This window comes from Peromyscus maniculatus, chromosome 7 (genome assembly GCF_049852395.1).
Source record: "Peromyscus maniculatus bairdii isolate BWxNUB_F1_BW_parent chromosome 7, HU_Pman_BW_mat_3.1, whole genome shotgun sequence".
Classification (NCBI taxonomy): Eukaryota; Metazoa; Chordata; class Mammalia; order Rodentia; family Cricetidae; genus Peromyscus; species Peromyscus maniculatus.
The window spans coordinates 62119707-62125822 of NC_134858.1; positions in this window are offsets into that span (position 1 = coordinate 62119707).

The following is a 6116-nucleotide window of genomic DNA, read 5'->3' on the forward strand; positions in this document are numbered from 1 at the left end:
CTTCAATCCAGTAAATTAATGTGTATACAAGTCAGACAAATAAAGAACACAGTTATTGTACAATAGTGTAAGAGACTATGAAATGGCAATACTTTTTTAAATCACAGATTTGTAATATATTTGTTCACTGTGCAGAGGGACTATACCTCGAACTAAATAAAATGGATTTCTCAAACTAACTTACAAGAATGCCTACTGTTGTTCTGCACACAGAAAATCTATAATCTACATTTTATGTTTAAGACAGAACTAACCTACATTTGGTATAGTTACTTTAAACAGCTGGAAGAATGAAAATTATCACAATAGATGCTTCAAAAATTAAGCAAAAGGTTATTTTTAAAGTGAAAATGGGATCTACTTAACTCATGTGAAGTAATTTAAAATCCCACTCACACCAGTATTACGGTTTCTCTGTTTTCCCAAGGATGTGTACTCAAAGGCAACTATAACAGCTTATGTTACACTCCAGTAGCACAAAGGGCAATAGTAAGGACTACCTAATTTATATAAATCCAATGAATAGATTTTGACTAATAGAATTTAGCATATGCATCTGCTTTAGGACATTTTAAACAAAAATCTTCTGATATAGTAGGAGGTGTGTGTGTGTGTGTGTGTGTGTGTGTGTGTGTGTGTGTGTGTGTGTGTTAAAGCTGTAGGACAGTCATGATGACTCATGACTATAATCCCAGCACTTAGGAGGCTGAAGCAGGAGGACTACCAAGAGTTCCAGGCCAGCCTGTCTCAAAACAAGCAAACAGACGAACAATAAAAGCCAGGCATGGTGCTGTACTCTTGTAATCCCAGTATTCAGGAAGCTAAGGCAGGAAAGTTTCAAGTTGAAGCAGCTTAGGCTACATAGTGAGTTCAAGAGCAGCCTAGGCTAGGAGACTATCTCAAAAACAATCAAAAGGCAGCAGGTTTATTTTATAAGAAAATACACACATTACTCAACTGAGCACAGAGCTCAGGATAGAGCATTTGTCTAACATGCATGAAAGTCTGGGTTCAATTCCTAGCATCACAAAAGCTTAAAAGAAAATACAGATGCCAAAATAAATAGCTTACTGGGCTGGCAAGATGATGACCTGAGTTTAATGCCCAGGCCCCTTAAAGAGTAAGGTACAAGTTGTCCTCTGACCTCCACATGTGTGCTGTGGATATGCACACACACCAAACAAATAAATATACATAAATTAAAAAGATAAATTCTGGAATGAGTTCATTAAGTTTAAATTTGCTCTTCAGACTTTCAAAGGTATATATATATAATCTTCATACTAAGTCAACTCAAAATATTACAACTTGTCAGTTCACAAGGCTTAAGTGATACTTAAATTTTTTAGGCACCAGGCAGTGGTGGCACACATCTTTAATCCCAGCACTTGGGAGGCAGAGGAAGGTGGATCTCTGTGAGTTCGAGGCCAGCCTGGTCTACAAAGTGAGTTCCAGGAAAGGCACAAAACTACAGAGAAACCCAGTCTCGAAAAACCAAAAAAAAAAAAAAAAAAAAAAAAAAAAAAAAAAAAAAAATTTTTTTAGGCTAGGTATAGTTAATACACTCCTATAATCTTAGCCCTTCAGGAGACTGAAGGGTCTGGAATTCAAAGCCAATCTAGGCAAGTTAGTAAAACCTTGTGTCCAAGTAAAATAAATGGCTGGGGATGTTAGCTCTGCAGAGTTAACTTGCCTAAAATGTGTGCAACCCCAAGTTCAGTCACCAACCACCCCCACCCCCACCCCCACCCCCACCACACACAAAGTTTTTTCAATTTAGTATAGTGCTTAATCAAGAATGATATATTTTTGCTACTCATAAATAAGGGACAATTATTCTCCAGGACTGGAGGTTGACACATTTAGTGAACAAAGGTGAAGTTATACTCTGTGAGTCTCTGAATAGAACTAGTACCACAGAGGATAATCAAGGATAATGGCTGCAGGTTGGGCCCTTAGCATCCACACATTCTATTAGTCATTCACCTACTTAGAAGGAAGACACAAGAGTTTACCTGACCAGTGCCCCTCTCTAAGGAAGGATGGCTCTCTAAGGAATGGATGGCTACATGGGAGCTCACTATATTTGTGCTTTGTGAATTTTTTAAATTGTAAGTCTATATTTATAGAATTATACAACAATTCTGTGTTATTTTAAACAACAGCTAGTTGCCAGATTAGATCTGCCCAAGCTATACCAAAAGGACACCTACACTCCTCCCTCTTAGCCCTCCCTCCCACAGTGTTCTGACTTGGGGTTGTCAGAAAAACCGATATTCAACATATAAACATGAACAAAACCTACTTCCTGCCTGTGGAGCTTACAATGTGATTACAAAAGGGCAGAGATAAGGGGAGCCCTGGGGTGCTAATTACGCAGTTTCTTCCTTGACTTACAGGGCGCCGAACAGGGGTCCAAACCAACCCCACACAGAGGGGAGCTCTGCTTTGACTTCAGTTGTCAGATTCTCTCCTCTTTCTACCATCTTCCGCCTAAACAACTGTCTACTTATCAAACTGTCTACCCTAGAGCCTTGGGTAAAGAGGAAGTAGGAACCAGAGATCTTACATAGTACTGCTATTTATGTATCCACTTTAATGCAAAAAATACATGTAAATAAAACTAGTTATATATAAAACAGTTTCTAGGGCTAGCAAGATGACTCAGTAGTAAAGGAACTTGCTGCCAAGGCTGACAACCTGATCCCTGGGATCCACACAGTGGAAAGAGAGAAATCAACACCCTCAAGTTGTTCTCTCATCTCCAACCAAGTACTGTGGCATGCCCCATTGCACCCTCATAAGTGTAGTAAAAAAACTTGAAATGAAATAATGTTGCTTCTTAAATTGTTCCATGTCAGGCAGGTGTAGGGGCGTGTGTGTGTGTGTGTGTGTGTGTGTGTGTGTGTGTGTGTGTGTGTGTGTGTGTGTGTGTGTGTATGTGTGTGTGTGTGTGTTTGTTTCTTGGACCCCAATAATGAAAAGTTTTGACAGCGGCCAGTACAATGGGTGGCAATCCCTTAAAGACATGAAGAACCATACCACTCCCTGAAGATTTATGAAAATGATCTGCTGAGATACTAGAGGCTGTCAGCAGGGGATAGACACTAAAATCAGGATATCTGCTCTGTGGAATGGGAATAAGAGGATCTGAGAGTTTATGGTTTGAGGAAAGGTGAAGTTCTGCTAACTCAAAAATACAAAAGGAATGTTGCTGGCTACTAGTTTTGGTACTAGCTAATACTGGTAGAGTGTAGTTAACAGCCAATACACAATTATTTTGTGTTCACATTTGTTAAGATCTACCAATCCCATGTCTAATAAATGGTAAGAAAATGAATTCAAATAAATTTAACAATTAAAAGCCGGGCGGTGGTGGTGCACGCCTTTAATCCCAGCACTCGGGAGGCAGAGCCAGGCGGATCTCTGTGAGTTCAAGGCCAGCCTGGGCTACTAAGTGAGTTCCAGGAAAGGTGCAAAGCTACACAGAGAAACCCTGTCTCGAAAAACCAAAAAAAAAAAAAAAAAAAAATTAACAATTAAATCACATCAACACCCTGGAATGTCATTTAATCATGTGCATGCATACATTACCCATACACTGGAGGATGTTTTTGTTTGTTTTATTGAGGTGCACACAGGGTCTTGAACTCCTGATCCTCCTGATCCTACTTCCCACATACTGTGTACTATCATGCCCAGCTTAGTCACTAATACTAGACAGCTAGCTCTTTAGGGCCCTATGAAAGATATTGAGTCCTTAAAAAGTATGCAAGATGTTTTTAAAAGTTCCCTCCCAGAATGCAAGCCAGAAGCAGTGGCACATACCTGTAATCTCAAAACTGCAGAGTAAGCCGGGCAGTGGTGGTGCACACCTTTAATCCCAACACTTGGGAGGCAGAGGCTGGTGGATCTCTGTGAGTTCGAGGCCAGCCTGGTCTACAGAGCGAGATCCAGGAAAGGCGCAAAGCTACACAGAGAAACCCTGTCTCAAAAAACAAAAAAACAAAACAAAACAAAACTGCAGAGTAGTGTCAGGAGTATCAGAGATTCAAGACCAACCTCAACTACATGAGATCTTATCTCAGCAAAACAAAAACAAAAGGCTAGGAGATTTTTTTTTTAAAACAATAAAAACCATAAAGAGTTTTCAACTTATAGTTGACTCAGCAGATGATCAAATGTTTCTCCTTTCCTTCACACATATCTTGACACACATTGTTAAAATTGACGTTGTTCAAATGTCCTGAAAACTTGTATCTTATTTAATGAGAATTAACATGGTGATAAATGATTTTAATCAAGATATTAAGACCAAAACCATTTTTGTAAAGTATTTACCTAACATTTTACTTATCTGTTAAATTTAAGATTTGAGTTAGAATTAATAATTTGATTTTAACACCTCCACAACTCAGAAATGATCTAGTTCAGTCACATCATTACTTCAAAGAATCTGAACTAAGAGATGAAATAGACAAGAACTACGACTATAATCTCTCTTTTCCAAGCAGCTGCCTACTGTGTTAGTTTAGACCCATTAATTCAATCTTCTAACTCATGTGTGATGCAGCAAATTTTCTAATAATACCTGCCTGGGATACAACATCCTTTCTAACATTCCCTTCTCCAATTTTTAGGAAAATGGATACTGTTAGTAAAGTAAGATTCTGTCAATGAGATTAGCATTGTGTCATTTTATCGGCCTCCTACAATATGGAAGAACACAATCATTTTTTAAAATGTTAGACTGGCAACTCTGTTTTATTGGTGATGTATTCAGTCCTGGAAAGGACTATGGTACAGCACTGCTCCACCCAGGAGAAAGCTCAGGTTGCTTTGTCTCTCTGGTACAGTGTCATGGCACCCTATCTAAGACTCAGACAGCTTCTCATTAAAAACCATTAAACCATGTGGGTGTGACTCCTTTCACAGCCTTTGTCCTTTTTTTTTGTAGCACAACAAATGAAGGTCATGTACAGTCTAAACAAAGCCCCATTTTATTCTGTTTTGGTTTTGTTTTATTTGAGACAGTGTTGGTTCCCCTGTGTGATTGGGTGTCTGTAGCCTGGTATATAGATCAAGTGGCCTCCTGCTTCTGCCTCCTGAGTGCTGCCATAAAAGGTAGGACTAGCAGTTTGAATTTTCTTCAGGATTATGATCCACTTTTTCTTTAGTTAATAACATTTCACAAAACTCTATAAGCTGAAAACTAATAGTAATAAATTCTTAATTTATCTACCAACCTTTTCTGCTTCTCATATGGGCCAAAAATGTCCAAATGGTATACCTTTTTCTTTATAACAGATTAATTATCACAACAGCTCAAACCACTGAGAGCGTTTGGATTTTATAAACACAAGTCAGAAATGACAAAAATTAAAACAATCATTTTCCTAACAACCAAAGAAATAAGACTAGCTCGGATGCATGATTCAAACTCTTATGGGTTAACTTTTCTGCAGAACTCTTCAGAATTTAAAAAAATCAATGCCAAAGAACACTGGTTGCCACCTCTGCTTACAATTCCAATTTACCATACTCAGTGGAATGGCTAAGGATAACTTACCCTGCCATGGTGACAACTATGAGAAAAGACAGCATTTTTTGAATAACAAAGACAAGGTGTGATGGCTAACTGGCTTTTCAGGAGAATTTAACAGGTTAAGAAAAACATCTCAAGTTAAAAGTAATGAAAAAGCAGGGTCAAAGTACTTAGGAACTGCCTTGAGCCTAGAGTTGTCCTAGTAAATAAAACTAATGCTTCCTGCTTGGGACAGTTTGTCTCCTGAGATACAACTCAACGTGAAGACTCTTGTTGACATGCAAACCAAGGCACTTTCTAATACCGAATATTGCTTGAACCTCTCCCAAAATCCAATCATGTCCAAGAACATTTAAATCTACTCTTGGTAAAAAAATTAAAAGCTACTCTTAGTCATTTTTGATTTACTACATAATTTTTTTCTTAGTTTCATTTCATAAAACTCCTGCAAATTTTTAAATAAATAGAGATGGACCTTAGTTTCTGTGTCTAGTGACACTGTTTGACAGGAAAGTACAGAGACTGTGTCACCGCTGTCCCTAATAATACTTTTCCCAGAAGAGTATAATTG